This window comes from Lithobates pipiens, unplaced genomic scaffold (assembly GCF_037356315.1).
Source record: "Lithobates pipiens isolate NorthernLeopardFrog02 unplaced genomic scaffold, aLitPip1_a1.2 Scaffold_8, whole genome shotgun sequence".
NCBI classification, from domain to species: Eukaryota; Metazoa; Chordata; class Amphibia; order Anura; family Ranidae; genus Lithobates; species Lithobates pipiens.
The window spans coordinates 684,776,177-684,787,870 of NW_027507903.1; positions in this window are offsets into that span (position 1 = coordinate 684,776,177).

An 11,694-nucleotide genomic window follows, 5' to 3' on the forward strand; every position below is an offset into this window, starting at 1 on the left:
CCTAACTTATAAATAGACCCGATCCGGCGGACATTTTACATTCTTTCTTCTGTCACTATAGGGAGAGGTTGCTGTGTGGAGCAGGGAGAGATTGCAGTGACCCAAATCGCCAGCTATTTGGTACACAAAAGTTCTTTTCAGGACTGGTATAGGTGTTAGGTGTAGTTCAGGATATAGGTTTGAGGCAGTGCTGTGCTAGTGATTGCTGCAGCAGCCTGAGTGTCTTTTGTGAGTTTAGAGAAAGGGACAGGACGGTGTGTGCTGCAGGGACAGTCAGTTTAATCATTAGCTGTTACTATCAGGTCCACAAAAGTGCTATTCAAGTTATTGTTCCAGCAGCCTCTGTTTTGTCAGTTTATATAGGGACAGGCAGTGAGGGTCAGTTTAATCAGTAGCTGTTACTATATTAGGTCCACAAAGGTTCTTTTCAGGACTGGTATGGTAATAGGCTTTTACACGTATAATATTCTTTCTTCCAAACATAGAAAGAATATTATACTTGACTGCTGCCCTTCTGCTGCAGTCTGCTAATCAGTCACAACCTACTTGTTCCACAAAGGTCTTTATAAGGACTGGTAACTTGGTCTGTCTAGGGTGCTACAGTACATAGGGTTGAGTGAGGTACAGTCTGCTATTCCGTAAGGACTGGTATCGGTCCACAATACATAGGGTTGAGGTGCACTACTGCTGACCGCTGCCCTATACTGCAGCAGTCCTTCATCAGTATAGGGACTGAGAGTTTTGTCACATGTTCATTTAAAAAATGACAGGCAGAGGAAGAGGCAGGCCCTTCCGCAGGGGTGGTAGGGGTAGGGCAGGAGCAACAGGCTTGAGCCAAAGTGGGAAGTTGCAGAAGGTGCGTTCAATTCATTTAAAGGACGCACCAGACTTAGTTGAGTGGCTCACTCAGCCTTACTCTTCTGCACCCTCCTCATCCTCTCAATCTGCACCCTCTTCTTCACTCTCTGCTATGTGCACCCCCAAAGACACTACCACCAACAACACCACCACCACCACATACCTTCCTCTTGAGTCACAGGAATTATTTTCCGATCCATATCAAGACATTTCTGATGCGCAGCCCCTCTTGGTATTGGATCAGGAAGAGGAGGTAGCAACAACCGCTACTCAGCAGTCTGACGACAGTACCCAGATCAGCCCAAGGAGGAGGTTGGTCCCCGGTGTTGCTGCCTACTCCGAGATCTCTACTTATAGCGGTGGGGAAGGTGACGTTGATGATGACGTGTCTAGTGATGTCACGTGGGTGCCCACAAGAGAGGAAGAGGAGGGGAGTTCAGAGGGAGATATGGACCAGCAGATAGGGAGGAGAAGCAGGAATAACTTACATTGCACAGGAGGGACAAAGCAGACTGCAAATGTATCAGGAGCGAGTCATTGACCATGTACGGTCACATCTGGCGCTCCCAGGACACCGGCACATGGCTCCGCAGTGTGGGCTTTTTTTAACGTGTCCGCTGCTGACAATTGCGTTGCCATCTGCAATCTTTGCAGTCAACGCATTAGTCGCGGTAAGCCCAACACTCACCTAGGGACGACCGCCTTAAGAAGGCACATGAGCAGCCATCACCGAGCCCAGTGGGAGCAACGGAACACACAAAGCCACACTCCAGGCTCTCACCGTTCAGCCTCGTCTTCTACTTCTCCTTCTCCTCTCTCCTCACAATTGTCCTCCACTCCACCTTCCATCACGCCAAGCTCACGTTTTTCTGCAAAAAGGCAGGCTTCCGTGAGGCTAATGTTCGAGCGTTAAAAAATGATGACGCCGGATAATTCTCTTGCACAACGGTTGATGGCTGGCTTGTCAGAACTCATAGCCCGCCAACTACTGCCATATAAACTGGTGGACTTGGAGGCCTTTCGCAAATTTGTGGCCTTTGGAACAGCACAATGGAAGGTCCCAGGAAGGAAGTATTTCTCACAGAAGGGCATCCCAGAGCTATATGGCCATGTTCAGCGGCAAGTGAATGTATCTCTGGCAAACAGTGTCGTTGCCAAGATACATCTGACCACAGACACGTGGTCTAGCAAACACGGGCAGGGAAGGTATATCACTTTTACTGCCCACTGGGTGAACCTTCTGACGGCCGTCAAGCATGTAACCCGTGGCACCCGTGTAGATTTGGTTTTACCACCACGGATTGCATGCAGGCCTGGCCCTTCTTCTCCTCCTCCTACTCCATCCTCCTCGGCTGACTCCTCCTTTTCCGCTGCTAGCGTCTCTTCCGCTGCACCACCCAAGCTCCCCAGAACCTATTCAACATGCCAGGTGAGACGTTGCCGTGCCGTGCTGCGTCTGTTGTGCCTGGAAGCCAAGAGCCACACTGGCCTGGCACTCCTTTCAGCTTTGCGTTCACAGGCAGATCAGTGACTAACACCGCTCAATTTGACAGTTGGTAAAGTGGTGTGTGACAACGGTGCCAATCTGCTTAGCGCATTGAAACAGGGCAAAATCACGCACGTGCCATGCATGGCACACGTCTTAAACTTGGTCGTGCAGCGATTCGTTGTCAAATACCCTGGGGTCCAGGGCAGCTTGCGGCAGGCAAGGAAAATCTTGGCCCATTTCAGAAGATCCTACACGGCCATGGCTCGCCTTGCTGACATTCAGCAGCGACACAATCTGCCGGTCAGATGTCTTATTTGCGATTGCCCGACGCGATGGAACTCAACCTTCTATATGCTTGATAGGCTGCTCCAGCAGAAACGTGCAGTTAACGTCTACCTGTATGAACTCTGCGGCAGAACAGTTTCTTGGGAGCTGGGGTTTTTTTCATCGCACCAGTGGCTGCTCATGCGCGACGCATGCAGACTTCTGCGCCCATTTGAGGAGATCACCAAACTGGTCAGTCGCAGCCATGGCGCCATCAGTGACATGGTACCTTATGCCTTCTTTATGGAACGTGCATTGTGTCGTGTCATTGATCAAGCTGTGGAGGAGCAGGAGCGGGAAGATGAGGAAGTTGCAATGCTGGATGAATTCCCAGGGGGGCTACTCTATCTGAGACAAGTCAACAACAGGAGTCTGAAGAGGAGTCAGAGGAGGATGGTGCCGGGGCGGATGAGGAGGAGCAAGAAGAGCATGCTTTAAACCTTTCTGGGATCCCTGTTGTGCGTGGATGGGGAGAGGAGAATGAAGAGGACGACATTATCCTGGATGATGAGCAGGAGCCAGGCCACCACACCACTTCCAGTTTAGTGCAAATGGGGGCCTTCATGCTCCAGTGTTTTAATAGCAAACTTTAATAGCAAACTTTAATAGCTTGATCCTGCAAAGAAGTTGTGGCAGCAACTGAATAGTGGGGAATGCATAAATCAGTGAGAACTGATCCCACAGGGTTACCAATGCATGAGAGTGGATCCCTTGTCCTGGACACAAAGTTGACCAAGTTCATGTTGAATCTGGACACCAGAAGATCTACGTCTGGAGTCCCCCATCTTTGGCAAAGAACCCAAAAAATGTTGAGGTAAAGGTAAACGGACCATTCCCCCAGGAATAACTGCTGGCGACTCAAGTAGACCGCCTGCCAATTCTCTACTCCCGGAATGAAGACTGACAACATTCCTTTCTGTCCAAGTTAGAATATAGTTCACCTCTGTCTGTGCTGCGGAACTCTTTGTGCCCCATTGGTGATTGATATAGGCCACAGCTGTGGCATTGTCAGATTGGATCCTGACAGGACAACCCCGCAACTTGAAAGTCCAGGCCTTCAGAGCCAGACGCACTGCCCAAATCTCTAGGATGTTGATGGACAAGGCTCTTTCGGTTCTTGAGCACTGTTGCCTGAAAGGCTGGTATCTCTCGTTACCACTTTCCAGATAACTGGTCTGAAGGATTTTCCTTTCAGCAGACTCTGGGTTAGTAACCACCAACTGAGGCTTTGGGACATCTTTGGGGATAGCCGCATTGGCAAGTCTAAAGCTTGAATCGTTTTGTTCCAAGCAGACAGGATACTATTTTGCAACATTCTCTAATATAACTGGGCATAGGGAACCACTTCGAATGAAGCCACCATCTTTCCTAACAACCTCATACAAAGGCGAATGGAGGGATCTCTTTTCGACCTGACCATCTGCACCAGCTTTCTTATGGAGTTGATTTTTGCCAAGAACACCTTTTTCTGGGCTGTGTCTATGATCAGGCCCAAATATTCCAGGTTTTTTTGCGGTTTTAACCACTTGACCACTGGGCACTTAAACACCCTTAATAACCAGACCAATTTTCAGCTTTCAGTGCTCTCACATTTTGAATGACAATTACTCAGTCATGCAACACTGGACCTATATGAAATTTTTGTCCTTTTTTTCACACAAATGGAGCTTTCTTTTGGTGGTATTTAATCACCGCTGGGTTTTTTATTTTTTGTGCTATAAAAGAAAAAATACAGAAAATTCTGTAAAAAAATGAATTTTTCTTTGTTTCTGTTATAAAATTTAGCAGATTAGTCATTTTTTCTTCATACATTTTGGCCAAAATTTATACTACTATATATCTTTGGTAAAAATAAGTACAAATTGGTGGATATTATTTGGTCTTTGTGAAAGTTATAGAGTCCACAAGCTATGGTGCCAATATCTGAAAATTGATCACACATGAAGTACTGACGGCCTATTTGAATTCTTGAGACCCTAACATGCCAGAAAAGTACAAATACCCCCCAAATGACCCCTTTTTGGAAAGAAGACATTCCAAGGTATTTAGTAAGAGGCATGATGAGTTTTTTGAAGTTGTTATTTTTTCCCACAATTCTTTGCAAAATCAAGATTTTTTTTACTTTTTTTCTTTTTTTTTTCCCACAAAATTGTCATATTATCAGGTTATTTCTCACACACAGCATATGCATCCCACAAATTACACCCCAAAACACATTCTGCTATTACTCCCGAGTACAGCGATACCACATGTGTGAGACTTTTACAAAGTGTGTCCACATACAGAGGCCCAACATTCAGGGAGCGCCATCAGGCGTTCTGGAGCACCCAGGCCAATTCTGACATTTCTCTCCTACATGTAAAAATCATAATTTATTTGCTAGAAAATTACATAGAATCCCAAAACATTATATATGTTTTTTTAGCAAACACCCTGGAGAATACAATGGTGGTTGTTGCTCTCGCACGGTATTTGCGCAGCAATTTTTCAAATGCTTTTTTTTGGAAAAAAAAACAGTTTTGTGCTTAAAAAAAAAAAAAACACAGTAAAGTTAGCTCAATTTTTGCATAATGTGAAAGATGAAGTTATGCTGAGTAAATAGATACCTAACATGTCACTCTTCAAAATTGCACAGGCTCATGGAATGGCGCCAAACGTCGCTACTTAAAAATCCCCATAGGCGACGATTACATTTTTTTTTACTGGTTATGTTTTGAGTTACAGAGGAGGTCTAGGGCTAGAATTATTGCTCTCGCTCTAACGTTCGCAGCGATACCTCACATGTGTGGTTTGAACACCGTTTTCATATGTGAGCGGGACTTACGTATGCATTCGCTTCTGCATGCGAGCACATGGGGACAGGGGCACTTTTAAAAAAAAAAAAATGTTTATTGTTCATTTTACTTTATTTATTTTAGTTTGACATTTTTTTCCCCAAAAATAAATTTTTTGATCACTTTTATTCCTATTACAAGGAATGTAAACATCCCTTGTAATAGGAATATGGCATGAGAGGTCCTCTGTACAGTGAGATGTGGAGTCAATAAGACCCCGCATCTCACCTCTAAGCTGGGAAGCCTGAAAAAAAAAAAAAAAAAGATTCTGGATTTGATTGTATTGGCGAGTCGGTAGAAGCACCGGAGGGGGGGGGGGAGGGGGGGTGTCTATGGCTGGGTATGGCTGGGTATCTCAGAGTATGGCTGGGTATCTCAGAGTATGGCATTGCAGAGTATTGCGTTGCAGAGCATTGCAGGATATTGGAGGGTGTTGCAGAGCATTGCAGAGTGTTGCACGGTATTGGCGGGTGTTGCAGAGCATTGCAGTGTGTTGCAGGGTATTGGTGGGTGTTGCAGAGCATTGCAGAGTGTTGTAGAGCATTGCAGAGTGTTGCAGGGTATTGGCGGGTGTTGCAGAGCGTTGCAGGGTATTGCAGAGTGTTGCAGAGTGTTGCAGGGTATTGCAGAGTATTGCAGGGTATTGCAGGGTATTGCAGAGTATTTCAGAGTATTGCAGGGTATTGCAGGGTATTGCAGAGTATTGCAGAGTGTTGCAGAGTAATGCAGAGTATTGCAGAGTATTGCAGAGTATTGCAGAGTAATGCAGAGTATTGCAGAGTAATGCAGGGTGTTGCAGGGTATTGCAGAGTAATGCAGAGTAATGGCAGGGTATTGCAGAGTATTGGCAAGGAATTGAGGGGTTAATTTTCGGTGAGCAGCGATGTGGGCACTGCAGATGCAGCCCACATCGCTGCTGACACCGATCTCTTCCCCCTCCGCTGTTCCGATCGGTACAGAGAGGGGGAGGGAGGAACCGGCGTCATAACATGACGCCGGTTTGTTTACAAGTGATCACTCCGTCATTTAAAGGAGCGATCATGTGGTAAACGCCCGCTATGAGCGGCCGTTTACCGTGATCCGTGATGCGCCGGGTCCTATGGACCCGGCGGTCACGGATGCTCTCGAGTGCGCGCCCCAGGGGGCGCGCGAGAGCGGAATTCTGGGAGGACGTCATATGAAGGCCTCCCAGAGTTAAGAAACCGCCCTGTAGCCGTCATTCGGCTATAGGGCGGTTGTTAAGTGGTTAAGGAAGTCTTCTCTAGGTTGAGAATCCAACCCAGATTTTCCAGGTAACTGGTTGTAATGCGCAGGCTTTGCTCCTAACGAGCCACCGACTGATCTATTAGCAATAGATCATCTAGGTATGCCAAGACTGTTATGCCCTGTGCCCTTAACCTGGCTAGAGGTGGGGCCATCACTTTTGTGAACACCCAGGGTTCTGCTTCGAACCGCAGAAACCTTTGGTGAGCGAGAAATATAAGGACATGCAGATATGCATCCCTGATGTCGATAGACGCTAGAAGTTCTCCACTTTGTAGGATAGAAACTACTAACCTGATTGACTCCATGTGAAAGGAGCAGATCTTCAGGAATTGATTTTGATTCTTTAGATATAAAATGGGTCTGACGTCTCCATTCGGTTTTGGTACCGTAAAGAGCTTTGAATAAAATCTCAAACCTTGCTCTTCTGTGGGGATCTGCATGATCATCCTCTGGGCCAGTAATCGGTCTAATGCCCGAAACAGAGATTTCCTTTTCCCTTGATCTTTGGGAACATTTGATCTCAGAAAACAAGACGGTGGAAACTAACAAAATTCTAGTTTGTATCCTAGAGACACCGTGAAGATGACCCATCTGTCCTGAATTTCCTCTTGCCAGACTTCTGAGTATTTCAGAAGTCTTCCCCCCACTCTGGCGAGGGGGGGGGGGGGGCGCCTCTTCATAATGAGGCTTTAGAATTCTGCTTTGCAGATTTCCAGCCCCAGGTCTTTTTCTGTGCCTGGGCCTGACCTTGAGGCTTTTTCTCTAGAGTCTGACGGTGGAGGCCATCGGCACTGCCTAGAGGCAGATGCCCCTGGCCCAGGGGAAAGAGTCCGCTTAAATGAAAGACATTTATACTTTTCTTTTGACTGGCAAAAATGTACTCTTCCCCCTAGAAATCATTCTGATGTATTTGTCCAAATCATCCCCAAGTAGTCGATCCCCATGAAAAGGAAAACTAGTCAGAAGCCTTTTGCAAAGTTCTTCAACTGACCAATTTTTTAACCCTAGGATCCTATGCATGTGCACTAGCACAAGCGCAAGGCTGGTGAATAGAGTCTTTCATGGCGTCTATGGCAAAACATAATTCATTTGGTAGTAGGGATGGCCTTGCGGTTCGCCTGGTGGTCGGTTCGTGGCAAACTTTGCTCGTTCGCGATTTGCCAAACCAGCGGACTTCTGCCGCTGTTCGCGCGGCGGACATATGCGTTTACATTGTGGAAGAACTTTGACCCATGATGACACATACATCATGGGGTACAGGGCAGCCAATTGAGACATTTCAGTACATGGACAATTGGACATTCCCCCTAACTTATAAATATACCTGATCTGGCGGCCATTTTACATTCTGCCTTTTGTCAGTGTAGGGAAAGGACGCTGTGTGGAGCAGGGACAGTCAGTCTAATCACTAGCTATTACTATTAGGTACACAAAAGTCCTTTTAAGGACTGGTAAAGGTGTACAGTATATAGGGTTGTAATACACTTAGAATATACTTTCTTTCAAAGCTACAAAGTATATTCTGGTGCACTGCTGTGCTGCTGATTGCTGAGTGCACTGCTGACCGATTCTGCAGCTGTCTTTTGTCAGTGTAAGGACAGGACGCTGTGTGGAGCAGGGACAGTCAGTTTAATCACTAGCTATTACTATTAGGTCCACAAAGGTCCTTTTTAAGGATTGGTATAGGTGTATAGTATATAGGGTTGTGTAATACACTTAGAATATACTTTCTCTCAAGTATATTATGGTGTATTGCTGCTGACTGCTGTGCTGCTGAGTGCTTGCTGACCGATTCTGCAGCTGTCTTTTATCAGTGTAGGGAGGGACAGTTTAGTGTTTGGAGCAGGGACAGTCTGCAAATCACTAGCTACTAGGTCCACAAAGGTCCTTTTAAGAACTGGTATAGGTGTACAGTATATAGGGTTGTACACATATAATATACTTTCTTTCAAATATAGAAAGCATATTATACTTGACTGCTGAGCTGAGTGCTGACTGATTCTGCAGCTGTCTTTTATCAGTGTAGGGACTGAGGGACAGTCTGCAAATCACTAGCTACTAGGTCCACAAAGGTCCTTTTAAGGACTGGTATAGGTGTACAGTATATATGGTTGTACACGTATAATATACTTTCTTTCAAATATAGAAAGCACATTATACTTGACTTCTGGGCTGCTGAGCTGATTGCTGCCTGATTCTGCAGCTGTCTTTTATCAGTGTAGGGACTGAGGGACAGTTTGTTGTATGGAGCAGGGACAGTCTGCAAATCACTAGCTACTAGGTCCACAAAGGTCCATTTATAGGTGTACAGTATATAGGGTTGTAATACACGTATAATATACTTTCTTTCAAATATAGAAAGCATATTATAGTGCACTACACTGCTGTGCTGCTGACCGATTCTGCAGCTGTCTTTTATCAGTGTAGGGACTGAGGGACAGTTTGGTGTTTGGAGCAGGGACAGTCTGCAAATCACTAGCTACTAGGTCCACAAAGGTCCTTTTAAGGACTGGTATAGGTGTACAGTATATAGGGTTGTACACGTATAATATACTTTCTTTCAAATATAGAAAGTATATTATGGTGCACTGCTGACTGCTGTTCTGCTGACCGATTCTGCAGCTGTCGATTCTCAGTGTAGGGAGGGACAGTTTGGTGTTTGGAGCAGGGACAGTCTGCAATTCACTAGTTACTAGCTAGCTACTATTAGGTCCACAAAGGTCCTTTTAAGGACTGGTATAAGTGTACTATTTGGTGTGCAGTATATAGGGGTGTAATACACGTATAAAATACTTACAAATATAGAAAGCATAGTATAGAGCGTTTCCACTGTGCAGCATTGTGACTGCTGAGCGGTTCTGCAGCGATACTACAAAGAGTGACAAACACAATTAAAAAAAAGTATTGTAACTGGTGTGATAGACCAGTGGCCCCCAAAAACGACAGATTGAAGCGAGTTGTTATATACCGTCTTCCACATACATACTGCACTTCTCTAGAGACTTTTGTCACAGGGTCATTTAAAAAATGACAGGCAAAGGAAGAGGCAGGCCCTTCCACAGGCATGGTAGGGGTAGGACAGGAGCAACAGACTTAAGCCAAAGTGGCAAATTGTAGAAGGTGCATGCGATTACGTCAAAGGACGCACCAGACTTGGTTGAGTGGCTCACTCAGCCTTACTCTTCTGCACCCTCCTCATCCTCTCGATCTGCACCCTCTTCACTCTCTGCTGTGTGCACCCCCAAAGACACTACCACCAACACCACCACCACCATATACCCTTCCGCTTGAGTCACAGGAATTATTTTCCGATCCATCACAAGACATTTCCGATGAACTGGCATTCTTGGCATTGGATTAGGAAGTGGAGGTAGCAACAACCGCCACTCAGCAGTCTGACGACAGTACCCAGATCACCCAGATCAGCCCAAGGAGGTTGGTCCCCGCTGTTGCGTGTCTATGATGTGTCTAGTGATGTCACGTTGTTGCCCACAAGAGAGGAAGAGGAGGGGAGTTCAGAGGGAGATACGGACCAGCAGATAGGGAGGAGAAGCAGGTGGAACTTAGATTGCACAGGAGGGACAAAGCAGACTGCAAATGTATCAGGAGCAAGGCATCAACCATGTAAGGTCACATCTGGCGATCCCAGGATGCCGGAACATGGCTCCGCAGTGTGGGGTTTTTTTTTAGCCTGTCCGCTGATGACAATAGTGTTGCCATCTGCAATCTTTGCAGTCAACGCATAAGTCGCGGTAAGCCCAACACTCACCTAGGGACGACCGCCTTAAGAAGGCACGTGAGCTGCCATCACGAGCCCAGTGGGAGCAATGCAACCCACAAAGTCACACTCCAGGCTCTCACTGTCCAGCCTCGCCTTCTACTTCTCCTTCTCCTCTCTCCTCACAATTGTCCTCCACTCCACATTCCATCATGCCGTCCTCATGTTTTTCTGGAAAAAGGCAGGCTTCCGTGGGCCAAATGTTTGAGTGTAAAAAAATGATGATGCCGGATAACCGTCTTGCCCAATGGTTGACGGCTGGCTTGTCAAAACTGATAGCCCGCCAACTACTGCCATATAAACTGGTGGACTCAGAGGCCTTTTGAAAATTTGTGGCCATTGGAAAACCACAATGGAAGGTCCCAGGAAGGAAGTATTTCTCACAGAAGGGCATCCCAGAGCTATATGGCCATGTTCAGCGGCAAGTGAATGTATCTCTGGCACACAGTGTCAGTGCCAAAATACATCTGACCACAGACACGTGGTTTAGCAAACAAGGACAGGGAAGGTATATAACTTTTACTGCCCACTGGGTGAACCTTCTGGTGGCCATCAAGCATGTAACCCGTGGCACCCATGTAGATTTGGTTTTACCGCCACGGATTGCATTGCAGGCCTGCCTCTTCTTCTCCTCCTCCTACTCCATCCTCCTCCCTCTCCTCCTCAGCTGACTCCTCCTTTTCCGCTGCTTGCGTCTCTTCCGCTGTGCCACCCAAGATCCCCAGAACCTATTTGACAGGTGAGACGTTGCCATGCTGTGCTGTGTCTGTTGTGCCTGGAAGCCAAGAGCCACACTGGCCCTGCACTCCTTTCAGCTTTGCGTTCACAGGCAGATCAGTGGCTAACACCGCTCAATTTGACAGTTGGTAAAGTGGTGTGTGACAACGGTGCCAATCTGCTTAGCGCATTGAAACAGGGCAAAATTACACACGTGCCATGCGTGGCACACATCTTAAACTTGGTCGTGCAGCGATTCTTTGTGAAATACCCTGGGGTCCAGGACATCTTGCTGCAGGCAAGGAAAATCTCGGCCCATTTCAGAAGATCTTACACGGCCATGGCTCGCCTTGCTGACATTCAGCGCCGACATTATCTGCCGGTCAGACGTCTTATTTGCGATTGCCCAATGCGATGGAACTCAACCT